General features: G+C 32.8%; 1 pseudogene; it reads right to left on the bottom strand.

Moving 5' to 3' along the window:
* Window positions 1-15,720: 15,720 nt before the first annotated feature.
* LOC149550975 (ethylene-responsive transcription factor ERF104 pseudogene) lies at window positions 15,721-16,316 on the bottom strand (annotated as a pseudogene).
* Window positions 16,317-18,067: the final 1,751 nt, after the last annotated feature.

Raw genomic sequence — 18,067 nt, 5'->3', positions numbered from 1 at the left:
TTGTGAACATTTGATTTATCATTTGAAGATATCTATTGCTATTTCTTTTGCAGTTCACAGTGATCAATTTTCTTGAATGATTATTATGAAAAAAATTTATCATCCTTTTCTTTGAATAAATGGTTATGATGAAAAGATTATGAATTCTTTTATCTTTATTGTATGAACGAATTATCACCTCACTACCTAGGAGTATGTGAGAGTTCTTATGGACTTTCTAGAAAAAGTGTGAAATTGGTTTTTGATTCATTGATAGATCTTTTAAAGGAAGTTGTACTTATAAATACAAAGACAAAACAAATAACATGAAGTTTTCTCAATTGTTGTGAATATTTTTGCACTTTCCAAGTCTTCAGCATAGAGCAAATTATCATTGCGTAATTAGAAACACAATCTGTTCACTAATAGGTTGATAGTTTATAGTCATTCTTTTCCTTGCATATGTATTAAGCACGTGCAAAGTTTGCATGTTAGTAACCAATAAAAGAATATATGAATGAAGACACAAAGTAGACACATAAATGCATGAAGATGCGATGCAAACATGAGGTAGACACATGAATGCATGAAGACATGAAGAAGACATGAAGAAAACATATTAATGCATGAAGACATGATGTAGACACATAGTATACATGTTATAATCCTGCTTACAATTTGAAACAAGAAATGGCAAGGAAATATTTTCCCACTTTGATTGTGAATGTTGCACTCCTTTCCCCTATCTCGAAGTCAAAATTTCTTGAAGATGCATATTTTTAATCAATTTTTTATACCTAGTACTATAATAGGGTGTGTAATTCCATAGTGGATGGTAGATTTACTATTGCTCAAGTTTGGACACACTTAGCTTGGAGCTCCCTTAGATTTTTATCCATATTGGGATTCTCTTGCCCCAACACAACCAATTTACTCCTCCCCCTATACACACTCCCTACCCACTAGGAACATGTTTAATTTTGATGTGGATGGTAGATTTACTACTTCTTGAGGTTGGACACGCTCAGCTTGGAGCTCCCTCAAATCTTTATCCATATTAGGATTCTCTTGCCCCAATGTGACTGATTTTCTCCTCCCATTGTGCATAGTCCCTACCCAATAGGAACATGTTTAATTTTGATGTGGATTGTAGATTTATTACTTCTTGAGGTTGGACATGCTCAAGTTGGGGCTCCCTCAGATCTTTATGCATATTGGGATTTTCTTGCCCCAACGTGACTAATTTACTCCTCCCACTATGCACACTCCCTATCCATCATAAATTTAAGCACAATGATTTTGAATATGTCCCTGTTTGAGACCTTTCTTTATGATTCCAAATTTTTTTGTTATAGATTTCTCAGAATTTAATTTTTATGCATAAGAAATAAGTGTTCTTCCCATCATACCCAATTTCATTATCATTTGAATTGTGAATCAAGAAATATAAATATCATCATTCTTATCACAAAAATATATACATATCTTCTAATTGTATATATCATAGGCAACTATAAGATAACTCTTCATTTCATATTATAAATAATAAAAGTGGGATAACATAATACAATATAGTAAGTGAAATATGATCATACTTGAACATACCTCTTCATATTCCCATGATGAAATCACTTTATATTAGTGATTGATCCTTTTGTACTCTAATGGTGATAGAATCCACCCAATGCAGTATCCTTACATCCTCTTTTAATTATCTTAATGGAATGGTTCCATTTTCACCTATTGGTTTCAAATGGTGACATATGATTCTTCACTTTATAATAGCTTCTATTCCATAGCTATTTCCCACGTCAAAAAAAAATGTTTTAGACATTTCATGGATTAAGTGGAAAAAAGATAGACTTCCATTTTTAAGTCACTATCTTTAGAACTTTAGGTATAGTTATGCCACATTCTCATTCATATGACATCGAGAATGATAATAATTATCTTGAATCTAAATATATATCTATTTGCAATTCCTCGACATACGATTAATTTGACTCTCACAATTTCATTTTTCATACTTGTTATTACTCTCATAACATTCACCATATCCGTCATGTCCAAACTTGTTTCTCACAATGATTGTGGATGGGGATATCTTACCTTCCACATGGTCTCTCTCTCTCTCTCTCTCTCTCTCTCTCTCTCTCTCTCTCTCTCTCTCTCTCTCTCTCTCTCTCTCTCTCTCAATTTGTCCATCTTGGCACTCTCTATCAACTTGTGCCTACATGTGACAATTTCTTGTCCATGTACAACAACTTTGTACGTTGGTGTTTGACCACATTATTAAGAATTCAACTTGGTTCCTAACTACCCCTTTATATTTTCTTCTTCCTTGTTGAGGCTTTAATAATTCCTCTATTTCATCAGTCCCATGATGTTGGGGTTGAAATAGAGGAATTCAACCCACTTTGGTACTGATGAATTCAACGCCAATTAGGGCTCGTGACACTTTTGTTAACTGGTAGGTTTTAGGCACCCATCGAAACCTATTTTACTTAATCAAAAATAAATTCTTAGTAACACATCAACACAACTTTCATTTTTTTTCACAGCTTTGGGTGTATTCTTGACAATGTATTTGAGAACAAGATGTCATGAGGTGACAAGTTGTCAATCTATATTTCCTCTTCATACTAAGAACATATGTGGGTTATAGATGGTCAATCTATCATCATTTTTAAGTGGTTCAACTTATTTATGTCTAGATTCATCACAAACTAATTATGAATCTGCACATACTTTCCAAGGAGCTTTATATCTACATTCCATATGTCTACCCTTTTTTCATAGGCAACTCCTATCTATACATTTTATGTATGCATGATTAACAAGATGATGATAAGGAAATCTTGTACATTAGACTTACCCTAAAAATCTACAAGCTCAACTTGCAATTCTCTCAAAGTCCTCTTTAGATCCAAGTTTCACTTAATTGAAGATTGAAGAGTAAGGATCTATATAAATAGATTGGCACATACCTTATGTCCATTTTGTCACAAAAAAGAAACTATCAAACATGCTTTTTGGTCTTTCTCTTCTGCTTATTAGCTTTGGAAGCACCTATTTTTCATCTATTTAAAATATAAAGTTAATATACCTAGATAAGTGAGTCATCATACGCCATGCAGAGAAAGGAATTATTTTTTAAAGGTTTGATATGTGTTGGGAATGATGGAAACAATTGGGAGATAGATCGTGGCAGCCAACATGTGATCTTTATTACCAAGTTGGTTATTTTCATTATTGCTATTAATTGTGATTATCATCTCTGCCTGTTGGTTTTTTTTCCTAAGAGTGAAATCTTTTTTAGAAATTGTGTTTGGGCTCTGAAGGGAAAGAGAGGAGAGGTTAAAATTGCAGAGATGGGTGGTGATTTGATGTGCATTGAACTGACTGTGATCGATGAAAACATGAGGAAGCCCTTGGTGTGGTATATTCTGAAGGAAGGTGGTTTTATCTCATTTATGGAGGCACCTAATGGGCACAATGAGAATTTCTCTATGCAATTCGTTAACTCCTGGGAGAACCATCAAGTTATCATAAATGGTATCTCGTTTCATATTTTGCAAGAGGTGATTTCTCTGGCGATGGGCTTGCCCATGAGGGGTAAGAAATGGGAGAAGGTCACAAGGGTGTTTGATGATGCAAGCCTGCAATGTTTCTTCATGGAGGGTGAGGAACCGATTTGGCATAGAGGTGGTTTTATGCAGAAGAAGGTTCCTAAACCATGGAGCGAGGTTTGTTTGGTTTTGATGAAATATCTTACCTTGGAAGGAAGGTATGGAGTCTGTTACTACTATCATTTTCCTCTCCTTAATCATTTTTGCCATTGTGATTTCATTTCACTTCCTTTCTTCTTGCTACATGATTTAGAGGATTCTATTGTTGATGTGAAAGATAAAATGAAAAAAGGGGGTTAATTTCACCATTTTACATTAGGCTTTAATTTTAAGGCTATAACAATTTCACCTTGCCTTGGCCCCCCCAGGATTGTGGAGATTGACATTCCTATCCATCTGAACCCCCAGCCTAAAATTGTTCCCCTTAGGATTATGGGTCCCATAGCCCCTTCCCCATAGCCTTCACCCAATGGGTCCCTAGTGAATCCCTCCCACTTGGGGAAGAGAGGGAGATAGGATAAAGGGAAGGAAAAGGTGGTGGTAGAGTTAGAGGAGGAGGGGAGAGGGTTAGGAGGAGGTTCAGGATGTTAGCAAAATCTCGTGCTAAGAGAAAGTTGAAGGAGGAAGCCTCACAAGAGAAGGAGTCAGATTTGAAGGATTCAGGCTGCCCCAAATATAGGATGAAAGAAAAAGCGGTGAACTTTGGGGTGGGAGGTTCAGAGGAGGTGGAGGAGGAGGATTCAAACTCCTCTAGCTCATATTCAGGTGAGGGTAAGGAGAATAAGGATTTTTCTAATGTCTTGGCAACAATTGAGTTGGGGTGTGTGGACCTAACAAAGGATCAGTTCCCTGATATAGTGGACATGATGCCTTCCCCCATAAAAATCTCCTCCCCTATTAAGGCTATTTCTGAAAATGCTACTAACCCCCTATTTGTGCAGGATACCACAAAGACTACTACTAAAGGCCATCTGAGTACTCAGCATAAGGCTGGCAATGAGGCATGGGAGAGAATTCTTGCCCTAGAGGAGTGAATGTGCCTACTGACCAGGTTCACGGTTAAAGTGACACATGCAGCGGCTACCGCTTTGTGCCTGTTCAAGGATGCTGATGGGGACCTGCCTAAGGAGGACTCTAAGATGCTATTTGACTTCGTGGCGGAAGACTGGGAAAACATGCTCCTGGGGAGGAAAGAGGCCAAGAAATCTTAAGGGCTCCCCTCCTTTTTTCTTTTTAATGTTGTTAATTTGTTGGTTACTAGACTTACTAGTTTGCAAGGCTATGATGTCTTTGTTAATATTTTTCTTTAGACTCTTATGTTTGATTACAGGCATTTTGTTTAAGCCTCCTGATACTCTCATAATTATGGTAGCGAATCTTGTTTTTGTTTCTGGCAACAATAAAGGTTAGTTTTGATTTGATGGTAATCCACTGGTAGTTGATCAATCTTCTGTTATGGGCCAGCCCCCTTGTTTCGGCTACTATTAATTCAATAACATTATATATAAAATAATTATAATTATAATGTTTTAATATTTATAATTTATAAATTAATATTTTTTCACATCATTTAAATTATATATCTTATTAAAAATTTATTTTATTTTTTAAAAAGATTCTAAATTAATAAAATATTAAACAACAATATATATTTGTTTTAATTATTTTATTTAATGTGATTGACTTTTTGTGTAAAATATTTAGATCTCAACTTATCAAGGATATAACTATTAACTTGAGTGTGGTATAAGAATGATCATATCAAATTATCACTTTCTTGTTTTCTTACAATGTGTTTTAAAAATCTTATCCCTTCATCCTCAATTCTAAACAATAAAAAACTTTTAATATAGATATTTAATAATTATAAAAAAAAAAATCTAAAATTAAAATCAAATAAAAATAATATCAAATAATTTTTTTAAAAGTGGTTTTATAAAATTAAAATGTGTCCCAATGAATTTTTTTATCTTAGAATATTAGGGGGCTTGTGTCTCCAGATAGGAAATATGTTGTTAAGCATGTTTTAAATTCTTTTAACTCTGTTGATCTATTTATGATGTAAGAGATTAAAGCTATTGGTTTCACTCTTGAAACTAACCTTAATTTTATCTTGAAAGATGCTATTAAGTTTTACTATAATCGCAGTAGGGGTAAAGGTGGAATTGTTGTCCTTGTCAATCCCAAATGGGGTACACTCATCTATGATAGTGGTGTTTCTCCCTGTCAAAGGGTTGTCTAGTTTATTGTGAACATTACTAATAAACCTATTGTATTTTTCTCTATTTATGCTCCTAATGATACTAAATCTAGAATCTCCCTTTGGAATTGGTTATCCACTCTCCCTAATATACCTTGGTTTTTTGGGAGAGACTTCAACATGGTGGAGTCCCAAAATGATAAATCTAGTGGCAATCCATTTAGATGGAAAGATTATGAAAATTTGCATTGGTCTAAATTTATTAAGTTAGAGAATATGTTTGATCCTCTTATGAATAATAAGTATACTCATTATGGAATATGGAATATGGCAAGGTCAAGCTAGGATATATTCTAGATTAGATAATTTTTATGGCAATAAAGACTTCTTTTCTTTTATTCTTGATAATAAAGGTAACATTGTCCTAGTCATGGCTACCACCCTATTTGATCATCATCCTATTTTCACCTGTATTAGTATCAACTCTATGCTAGTTCGTCAGAAGCCCACTTGTCCCAAATTGTTGTTGAACACTAATCTTCTTTAGGATGATGATGTTCTTTGTGCCATTCAAATCATCAAAAACATCAACTTCTATAATCATAAAGAGTCCTCCATGATTGACAAGTGGAAGGCTAACATTCCAGCTTGGAAAGGTCTTCTTCAAACCATTGGCCAAAAGTGTGCCAAAGATTACATATTCACTAAAAAATGTCTTTTCTATAATCTTCATATCACTTAGCATAATGTTCAGGCTAACCCTTCTAATCAGGATCTCTTGAACTAGGTGATTGCCACCAAAGATGCCCTGAGCAAACACCAACAAACTGAAATTCAGGGAGCTAAAATTAGATCAAGGGTTAACTGGCTCCAGCATGGGGATTGTGGGTCTAAATTTTTCTTTTATCTTCTTAAGCAGAAACAAATTAAAGAAGATATCAATAAGCTTGTTATTAATAATTAGGAAGTTTTAGACCCTAAGTGCATTTCCTTGGCCTTTGCTAAGTACTATAGTAAGCTTTTCTCATCTGAGAATTCCGTGGAGGCTGATGAGATTAGATCCAAATGTAGACCTCTTTTTCCTATTAAATTGGAAACTGATGATGTCAATTTTCTCTCCATCTGTATATCTATTGAGGAAATCCAAGGGGCTATTAAAGCCGTTAAAGATGACAAGGCCCCCAGGCTTGATGGGCTTCCTATTGAATTTTATAAGGCTAATCTTAGTTGGATCAGCAAAGATATGTTTGATCTTTATAATGAGGCCATATGTACTAGCTCCCTCAATCCTAAGATCAACAGAGGTATTGTTAAACTCGTTCCTAAGGAAGGAGATAAGACTCTTATTAAGAATTGGAGACCTATTACTCTCCTCAATGTGTTTTATAAAATATTAGCGAACGTTTTACCCCTTAGATTGGTTCACATTCTCTGTAATTTTGTTAGTAATACTCAAACGAGCTTTATTAAAGGCAGATACATCCTAGAGAATCTTATTACTACTTGGGAAGCCATGGATTGGGCTAAATCTTCTTATCAGAATGCTACTTTGCTCCTCCTTAACTTCAAGAAAGCTTATGATAGGGTTGAGTGGAAGTTTATCACCATGATGTTGTATTCTTTTGGTTTTCCTCCTTATTTCTATCATGCCAGCATTCATACTCTACTTAAAGATGCTTGTGCTCAAATTGAGATTAATGGAGCTCCTTCTACCCCTTTCCCTCTTGGTCAGTCCATTAGGCAAGGCTACCCATTGGCACCTGCCTTATTTGTTATTGATGTTGAAGCTTTATACTACATTCTTAGAGATAACACTCTTTCTCTGGAAGTTAGAGGTTTGTATCTTCCTAATAATGATGAGCTTATAAATAGCCACTTTGTTGATGACACTACTCTTTTTCTTGAGTTCACTGATAACATTTTTAAAAATCTACAAGTCAAGTTGGATTTGTTTTGTTCTATTTTGGGTGCTAGGATTTCTCAGGCTAAGTCTATTTGCTTGGGTTGGGATGATCAGCCTCTTGAATGGTTCCTTTAGCATAAATTTCATTAGGGAGGTCTCAAAAAAGTTTTCAAGTATCTTGGTATACCCTACTCAGTTGATCCTTCTTTAAAGGACATGTGGGCTTGGGTGAAGGCTAAGATTGAGAATAAGCTTAATAAATGGCATCATAGATCCTTATCTCTTGCTGGGAGTATTCAAGTTTGTCAAAAAGTGTTGTCTTCTTATAGTATTAATTACTCCTCTGCTTGGATGTTTAGCAATTACCAAATTCTTGAAATTCAAAAGGCTACAGGCATTTTCCTTCGTCTAATGGCAAGCGCAATAGAAAACCTCATGCTGTTAAATGGGATTGGTGTCATACTGATAAGACCCTAGGTGGACTAGGGTTAAAAGATCTCAAATTACAAGGTATAGCTCTTTCTGCAAAGTGGATCTTTCAATCTTTGGAGGGTGATAGTCCTTGGAAAGTGCTAGTTAGACACAACATTAAGAGAGGTTTCCCCAAGGAGGTGAGTTCTTGGAAGAACCTCCCATTCTGTGACCTTATTGTTAGTAAATTTTTGGTTATTGTTCAAGGTTCTACCATTTTAAAATCTATTTGGCATGCCTAGGACCATGTCCGAAGATTTATCACCAATAATGATTTTTATAATGATAATCAACTCCATGGTGAGAAATCCATTTGGTGGAACTTGAGTATGAATAGTAAACCCCTTGCCCTCTACTAGGGATGTTCTACCAAGTCCTAGGCTAAATTTGGTATTACTCAATTTGTTGATATCTTTGAGCATGGTATTCTTATTCCTTGGGATGATCTCAAGAATAAATTTAATTCACCTCAGTCTCAGAAGAAGACTTATAATTTAATTTTGGAAGCTTCTAAAGACCTTCCCTCAATTTATCATGTGGATTTTTATAGGCACCTTAAATGTAATTGGCTAGATGAAACGGTCTTAGACAAGCTTAAAGCTAATAACATATATAAGGTCATTGATCATAATGAGCATATTATTGTTCATTTGAACAAAATCTGGTATTGTTCTTTTGATCATAAAGCTTGGAATAAGTTGCAGGATTATATTTGGAAAAGTCTTGTTGAACCAAAAATTCAATGTTTAAAATAGCTTATATTAATTGATAGACTTCCAGTTAAAAGAGATAATCAACACTCTAATTTATGCAATATCTGTAGGATGCCTTATACTGGTAGACATATTTTGTTTGATTGCCTTTTTGCTAAAGAAATATGGAATTCTTTTGGTATTTACTATCCTTTTAGTGTGAATATTATTGGAATTGTTACGGGTCACATTAAAGGGCTTAGTAATGATGTTAATTTTTTTTGGAATATGTTGTCTTCTAACATTCTTTGGCAGAGCTGGAAATGTAGGAATGAAGAAAAATACCAAGAGAAGCCAAGGGTTCTTATTGAGTTTTATCATAAACTCACATATTTTAAAATATTCTTATAGGTTCAAACCACCATGATTATTGAAAAGGATAAATTACGAAGATTTCTCAAGGATGGCCAAGCTACATTCTTCTATTATGAGCTTAAAGATGGGTACCAATGGAGGAGGACTCTTGATAATCTGTGGATGTTTGAGCACACGTGCCGGAAGCTGAGCATAGCTATTAAGAAGAATCATAACACCAAATAGGAGGAGATATTTATGCTATCCTAGATCTAGGAGCGAAAGACTATTGTTTAGATGGAAGGCCCACACGGTTGGACTGTGTTGGTGGATACCTACTCTAATACTCTACACTAGCTCTGTATCTTTCTTTGGGCTATTGTTGTATATGATCTATTCTAGTTGTACTCCTACCACTTTAGTGTCGGAGTGAGGCTAGGCCTCTGTTTTGACTCTCAGTGATTGTATTTTTTTTTTATCTTTCTATAGTTAATAGAAAAAATAAAATATTTTAATAGCAATTATGCATTTATAAATTATATTTGTTAATTTTTTTAATTTTTAGTTAAAAGTCAATTTCTTAGATAAAATTTGATGATGTGTACTTATTCAATTTTTTAATTTAAAGTTATTATATGAAAATTTAGCTTATATATAATAACATTTTATTTTGATGTTAGAGGGCTTGGGTTTGAGTATTTAAGATATAAAAATAATTATCCAAACTAGCGAAATGAAAGAGGAAGTCTTAAAAAAGATACAGTATAAGGAAACCACGTAGAATTTTATTAATTAAGTTTTTGTGCAGACGACTGTTGTCAAAAATATAAATATGCTATGTATGAATAGCATAAGGCATGGGGATCCAGACACGGCCAAATTTGTACATCAGAGTATAGCATGACAGAATGGACGTATTGATGGTGGCCATCCATGTCAATGTGGGGGCCGACGACTATCCAGCCCCACCAATCGCTATCAGTTCCGTCAAAAGTCAAGGGAATGAAGGAGATGTGTGGGGTTTTTTTTTTAAGTATGAGATATCTATATATGTATGTGATTACTGTATTGATTAGTTATAAATTTTAAATCTTTAGTGTTAATTCTATATAATATTTATAGATTTAAATCATAATGAATATAGATTTTTAAAATATATATTTATTTAGAAGTATGGATTTATCATATTTAAATGTAGATTAATTTTTTTTTTAAATATAGATTTATTATGTAAATGATATGCAATTGATAGTATTATACTTTTTTTTTTATAATATTAAAATAAAATAAAATAAAAAATATATTGTTCTAGAAAAATTTCACTCGTTTGATTTTATTGTAATATTATAAAAAATTATAATATTATAAATAATAAATAATAATGATACATAATTAGATATTTGTGGTTTGAATTTATTTTTTTCTTAAATACAATGAAATAAAAATTATAATACCAATAGCATTTGAGATAGATAATTTTTTTTTGTAATCATATTAAGTATAATTTAAATTGTACAGATCATAAAATTTATCATTTATTTTCCTTTAATAACAAAGATTTTTTTAATGAAGTGATATAAATGCATAATATAATAGTAATATAATAGAGTTAGTAATATAATAAAGTGATAATAGAATGATATTAACATTACTTCTTTTTTTTCAATTTTTTTTTATAAATATTTAATAGAGCTATTATTAAAATTTAAGAAACTAAATAAATCTCAACACAATCTAATTTAGAAGCAATTAAGAATAATTTTAATGGATTGTGGAAATCTAATCTCTCTGAGTTAATATTTAGTTAATATTTTATAAGGAATATAATAAGGAAATATTATTTAACATTAAAATTAGAAGAAAATATTATTTAACAATTTTAAAATATAACATTCAATTCTAAACTAAAGCTTTAAAATACATATATAAGAAACAATAGGACAATTCAAAAAAATCAAATCATCCATGTCTATAATTAGCAATCGCACCTTAGTGTGCAATAGGTATGCCGTAATTATTTGTAATACAAAAAGTTTAATAATTTTTAATTCAATCTTCAATCTATTACAATTTCAAAAATCTTATTTGGTCTACGATGTACATTTTTATTTGCAAATCCAAATTGATAATCATTGAATAAGATGGAATTGTAAAAGTGTTAGAACTATTATTTTCATAAAGTTTCATAATAATTGCAATAGATGGAAATTTTAATTTTGACTCTAGTTTGTAGAATTCCTTTGGTGGTAATTAGTTTATCTTTGTATTTACACTTTTACTATTTATGAAGCTAACGAAATCAGTAAACAAACAATAACAATATCATAAGCATTTGTCTACATTTTTTAGATAAAGTGAAGTTTTCCTAGGTTCATTAATCTCCAAACAAAATTTTGAAAAAATTAAATATTTAAAATTTAAAACAATTGTAAATTATACAATAAAAAATATCAAAGAAAGATCCTCACTAAAATCTGAATTCACCTCTTTTCCTTATAATTAAATATTAAGAATAATAATCTTATCAATCAATATATTTAATTATATTTCATATTTACTTTTTATTAATAAATATACAAATAAAAAGAACTATATCTATACAAATTTATCATAAAGATAAAAATTGTAACAAAACAATATTTGAAACAATGTTGATATAAATGACCAAAACCAATGAAACAAAAATGTTGAAATCCTAACTACCCATATTTGTTGGGTGATTGTTGTCTCTCTTTCAACCTTGAGAATATTAGGCAAAAATAAAGAGTTTCTTATTTAAGTATGACAAACCGATTGGAATATGACAAGTAGCCATTTTTGACAGGTTGTTCTTTTATTAAAAAATAGCAATTATAATAACATCATAGTAATTATAATAACATCAGGTACTATTATCTCATATACTGCACATTATCATGAAATAAAGACAATGAAAGAAAGCTCTTTCTTAGGGTTGTATGCCTTTTTAGATTCGTACAAATGTGGTTGTGCTCCATTATGACTATATCATATTATTAGAATTTATTATCTACCCTTTTGCAATATGGATATTACTATTATATTATATTATTTGAGATCAATGAGATTAAATTTCATTTCATTTATCTATTAAATTATGGAGCTAACCACTAGACTAGATTCTTTAAACCCAAATTTAAGATGTTATAGTTTTTGGTGTATGTAGTGTGGCTTAGATCTTTTTGTTTAGATTATTCTGGATATGATCATGCTAATCTACCAATAACATCACTAATCCAAAGCAGTGGTAAGAAACATCATCTAGCAATATCATACAACATAACGATAAAGGAATGCATGAAGTAACATACTAATCATCATCTAAACATGATATCAAATGCATCCAAAGTAAATAATACATCACAATAAAACAACTTCAAATACACCGAAGTACCAAGTGAATATGCACGATGAAAGGAGAAGATGGTGTTGCAATATGGATGTTTATCCTGAGAACCCGTTTTAATTTGTGGAATTGACCAAATCTTATTGAAGGTGTTTGTGAATAATTGGATGATCTTATGACACAAAACATGAAACAATTGAAAGAATGATGGGTAAGAGGAAGGTACACATGAAACACGCACAAATAGTGTTACAAAATTGAGAACATGAATGAAGTTGGATGATCTTATGACACACAACATGAAACAATTGAAAGAACGATGGGTAAGAGGAAGGTACACATGAAACACGCACAAATAGTGTTACAAAATTGAGAACATGAATGAAGTTGGATGCATTCTCATTAATTATGTCCTTTAGTCACTGATGTTTCTCACCGATTTTAAACCCTTAAGGATCATAAAAACCTAAAAAATCAAATATCTCTTAGCCCAAAGAAACCCAACGTGTGTATGCATTATAAACTTACTCAACTATGAATAAGAGCAATCTAGGTATTAGAAAACATAAATAAAATCTTCCTAGGTGTTGCTTTACTAAATTAATTTGGAGAGACAAATTTATTTGTGTTTATTCTTAATATATTTTTATTTCTTCTAGGGGATTGTAAAAGTGTAATGAGAATGAAGGAAGACAAATTAAAAAATAGAAGAAGGGAAATTCAAAAGAAAGAGAATGAGTGAGAGTATAAATAGAGAAAATACAGTTTACATTCAAGACTTCTTTCATGTACTAAGTACACTCTTATTATAACTTTGGTACAAACCCTCTATCTATATCTCTCAACATTTCTCCATTTTGTTTGTTTGTTTTATAAACATAGTAGATTTGTTATCACAGAATTGGCACGTGATATTCAAATAAAATATCAATATCATGACAGTCATATTTATATAAAGACTAAGATAAGAAATCAACTAAAAGGAGCTTTCTCAAAACAACAATGCTAAACAAAATTTCATAGAGCTATGGAGGATTGATTATCACCAAAAGTAGATTATCATTGATTTTAATTTATAAGGCAAATGAGAGGATCCTCCAAGAATTACTTTAACATGCTGAAATCCTAACTACCCATATTTGTTTGGTGATTGTTGTCTCTCTTTCAACCTTGAGAATATTAGGCAAAAATAAAGAGTTTCTTATTTAAGTATGATAAACCAAGTGGAATCTGACAAGTAGCCATTTTTGATAGGTTGTTCTTTTATTAAAACAATAGTAATTATAATAACATCTTACTATAATCTTGTTCTTGGACTACATAAGCAACATATGAGTTTTTTTTTTCTCTATCTGTTCTCACATACAATTCATGCCCAACTAACCCTAATTCTATTTTAATTTGTGGAAATCTTAGGAAAGAAGAATGAAAGATTGTTAAGAGAAAGGTTTTTTCAGAGGGCCTCATTTTAGGGTCATCTCATATATTGCACATTATCATGAAATAAAGACAATGAAAGAAAGATCTCTCTTAAGCTTGTATGCCTTTTTAGATTCGTACAAATGTGGTTGTGCTCCATTATGACTATATCATATTATTGGAATTTATTATCTGCTCTTTTGCAATATGGATATTGATATTATATTATATTATCTGAGATCAACAAGATTAAATTTCATTTCATTTTTCTATGAAAATTATGGAGCTAACCACCTAACTAGATTCTTCAAACCCAAATGTAAGATGCTATAATTATTGGTATATGTAGCATGGCTTAGATATTTTTGTTCATATTATTCTGGATACGATTTTGCTTGGACAATTTTATTTCTAGAATATGAATGAGAAATAATTAATAAGAAATGGAATATACACTAATTTCGTATGAGACGACGTAAACATTACACATTAAGCTTCATTCCAAGACTATAAGTGTTAAATATTCAAAGTTGACTTATTTTTTCCAACCTTAATTTTCTCTTTAGCATGTGATATTTAAGAATACATTCTTCATTTCCTCTCCCTACTTTTTTCATTATTATATGTAGTGTGTCCTTGAAAATTTTGCTCTTTTTCTTCATCTTCTACTTCCGTGCACTTTTCACCATTGTTGCTTAGAGAGCATCTTGGAGTGATGTCTGGCAGTGGAGGAACATGATTTCCAGTAACATTTAATTTTTTGAAAATTCTTTCTTCCATTGTTTCTCATAGGGTAATAGTAGAGCACGAGTGACGGGTTTTCAATTAAGAGCTCCTTTTTTACTTTACTTCTTGTGTCATTGTTTCTTGGAGCAGAGCCTGTAGGAACGACTGGCGGTGGAGTCCTTTTGCTAAGTGATTGATTAATGTAAGTCATTATGTGTCAGTCGTTGAGGTCGGGGGTTCGAGTCTCGAACCTATGCAAAGGCGAAGGAGAGGAAGACGGGGTAAATTGTCTCATCGTTGTTTTGTTCGACCTCCATTACCATCTTTGTTAAAACTCCCGAAATGAGAGTATGTGATCGAGCTTGGCCATGGAGTGCGTCGACTCAACAGCCAACAACACACTCAAGAATTCAACGCAAACAACACACGTGGATAGAGTAAACAAGCATGGAATCTGATCAAATTAGTCATAACAGGAGCGGAAGTGAGTAAATGCGTCTACTGAGCAACCTGTAGTTGGTGTATGCCATGTCCACGGTGCCATAAAGTGGAGTTAATACCGTCAATGATGCTACGTTTCCTCCACGAAAAGCAGAAAATACGTGTACGTATGTGATGCATTACATGGTCGTCCAAGGGCTCTTAAGAATTATGGACCTTTCATTGAACCAGTTACCGGGCCTCTTTCATATAGAAAACGCCTACGGCATAAAAATAATTAAATATGTTGACAATATGGAAACTGTGCCCTCAAAAGCAGAGGTGCCTCGATATCCGGCTCGCAGGGGGTATGACTGTTCGTGGCATTCAGCACCATCCGATGTGGGGTGCCATGAGCATGGAGCATCCGGGCAGTCGAACGAACTGCCTGGATAGCCGTTGCCCCTGATCTGCACTACCTATGTTCATATTCATTTACCGGAATGTTGTTCTAAATTAAACTAAGACGAATAAAAATCCAGGAGAAGACATTTAAAGAATAATTGAATGAAAAAAGTAACGATGTATTCACAAAAGCGGCGATTACACGACGATGGATGATGGTGTGATGGGGAAAATAAGAAAGAGGCTCCAAATTTTCCAATTTCTCAAAAAAAATCCTCCTCTTCATCGCTTACATCAATTATAATCTTTTTGCAGGACTCCTTTACAATATTTTTTCTGCGCTTCTTGTTGCAGAGCTCCATATGACCAGACGCTGAGGCCCACGCAGCATAGGCAGATCCGTTTAGGGGAAAGTTGAGGAGAGCCTTGGATCCTCTCATTTTGTAACCGGCGCGGTCATATGCTTCAGCGGCTGCCTCTGGAGTGTCGAAAGTTCCAAGCCAAATGCGGGCCCCACGCCTGGCGGAGTCCCTAATCTCCGCTGCGAATTTTCCCCAAGGCCTGCGACGAACTCCTCTGTAATGACGCTCAGACGGAACAGAAATCTGAACAGACGGATTAATTGTCCGTCTATTACCGCTCTTCAATTCCTGATCTCCGTCGGAGAGATCAGCGGATGAGAAAATGGTATCTTCGCCCAGCAAATGCAACGAAATCTGTTGCAGAGCAGAATAATACTCTTCACTCATCATTTTTATCGGCAAATAACGGATGTGAATGAAGTTGAATTTATTCAGAATTTGATATTTTGTGGATATAAAGACAGATAGAAATGGAGTCGGAGGAAGCTGTGGTTATATAGAGATAGAGCGAGAAGTTAAAATAGAAATTTAGTAATCTTTTCAACTCTCGTGGTCAGAACGTAGACCGGGTGCGCCCCACGTTCATCTGGGGAAAAGGCAACCATTCAACTAATGGCGTCACCTGTCTAAAATATTCTTTTCTGGATTTTTAAAAAAAAAAATTAAGATCAAATTTTGAGAAGCATTTTCAAATAAATAAAATAATTGTAAAGTAGAATACTATGAAAGTTACCTGAAAGTGAAATGTTTTATTATATAATTTAATACATAAAAAAGTAGACAATAATCTAGATATTATTCAATAAAATATCCAACTAAAGTAGACAATAATTTTCAAAATTTTGTTGTAGAAGGTAGTATTGTAGAGAGAAACATCCAATTAGGATGAATTATAATTAGTAGGAAAATGTCAAATTGCTAGATTTCTCATTTAAACAATTGTAGTGATGAAATCGTTGAAACACAATAATCTCATTTAGTCCCTTATTCCTCATCATTGGATTGAACCTATAGAAGAGGTAAAATTATAAAGGTTAGAAACAAAGACATGGTTGAATATAAAGAAAGAAAAAACATGATCTATAAAAATATAAAAGAGGTTGTGAAGTAAACTCAAATACTTGAGTATTAGGCTAGAGCAACTATATGAAAGCCTCTTCTCTCTTTATAATTATGTTGTAAAAATTCTTTTTCATTTTGTAGTAGTGTTCGAAAGCTAAGGCAAGTCTAATGTGAAGACATTTTGGACACTTGAATCTAGAGACTTTTGTAAAGGTGAGGCATTGCATTTAGTCTTACCTATATTAATGGTCTGTCTATCTATGGTAAGCCACTATGATTTGTGGAAAGTAGCCCAGGCTGTAGTTAGTGATAGTTGTATGTGCTTGCCTTGGGTTATGGGTTCTATTAGATCAAATTTTAGATGTTGATTATCCCAGGGCGGGCCATGATAATTAGAAAAAATTATATGGTAACATATGTTGGTAATTGTGGGGGCTTAGAATCAAATGGATACACAATATATTTGACCTCTCCAAGAGATCCATTGACAAGATCAACTTCTACCCATAGATTTGTGGTAAGTATAACATGTTGAAACCTACATAATACTTGACTTCTTGTGAAAGTTGGTCATCATTATTAGGTTATGTAGATTGACAATGTTAATTTAGTGTCAATAGTGTTATAGGTACATGTAGTTATTTTAGTTGTTTCCTTTTATGAAGTGCCACTAGTTCATTGGTAGAAAATAAATGTATTGTTTGGTCAAACTCCTTTTGTTCAATTACACATATGCGATTTCTTGTGCATGTTGTTAACAACTACCAATCATGTTCTATTGGTTATGCGTTACACATGTTTTGTAATGCACAGTAAAAAATTATTTACATTAGATCATCACCCTCTTGTTGAAAGACCATATGCAATGTCACATTTGTACTATATTTGTGCTATAAATTTATTGCATGTGTGTGTAATGCATAAATAGATTTATCTGTAACAAGTGGTAGTTGGGTAAGGTCCCCTATATGCCACCAAAGGAAATGTGTTGTTGATAGGGTATTGGTTCTCGTAATTGGCTATCAATTTTTAATATTAGCTTAGGTCCTATGAAGCTCATCTCATCGATAAATGTATTATG

This window comes from Cupressus sempervirens, chromosome 6, assembly GCF_028749045.1.
Source record: "Cupressus sempervirens isolate cs-2001-9-10 chromosome 6, ASM2874904v1, whole genome shotgun sequence".
NCBI lineage: Eukaryota > Viridiplantae > Streptophyta > Pinopsida > Cupressales > Cupressaceae > Cupressus > Cupressus sempervirens.
This window is presented reverse-complemented; position numbering and strand designations above follow the sequence as displayed.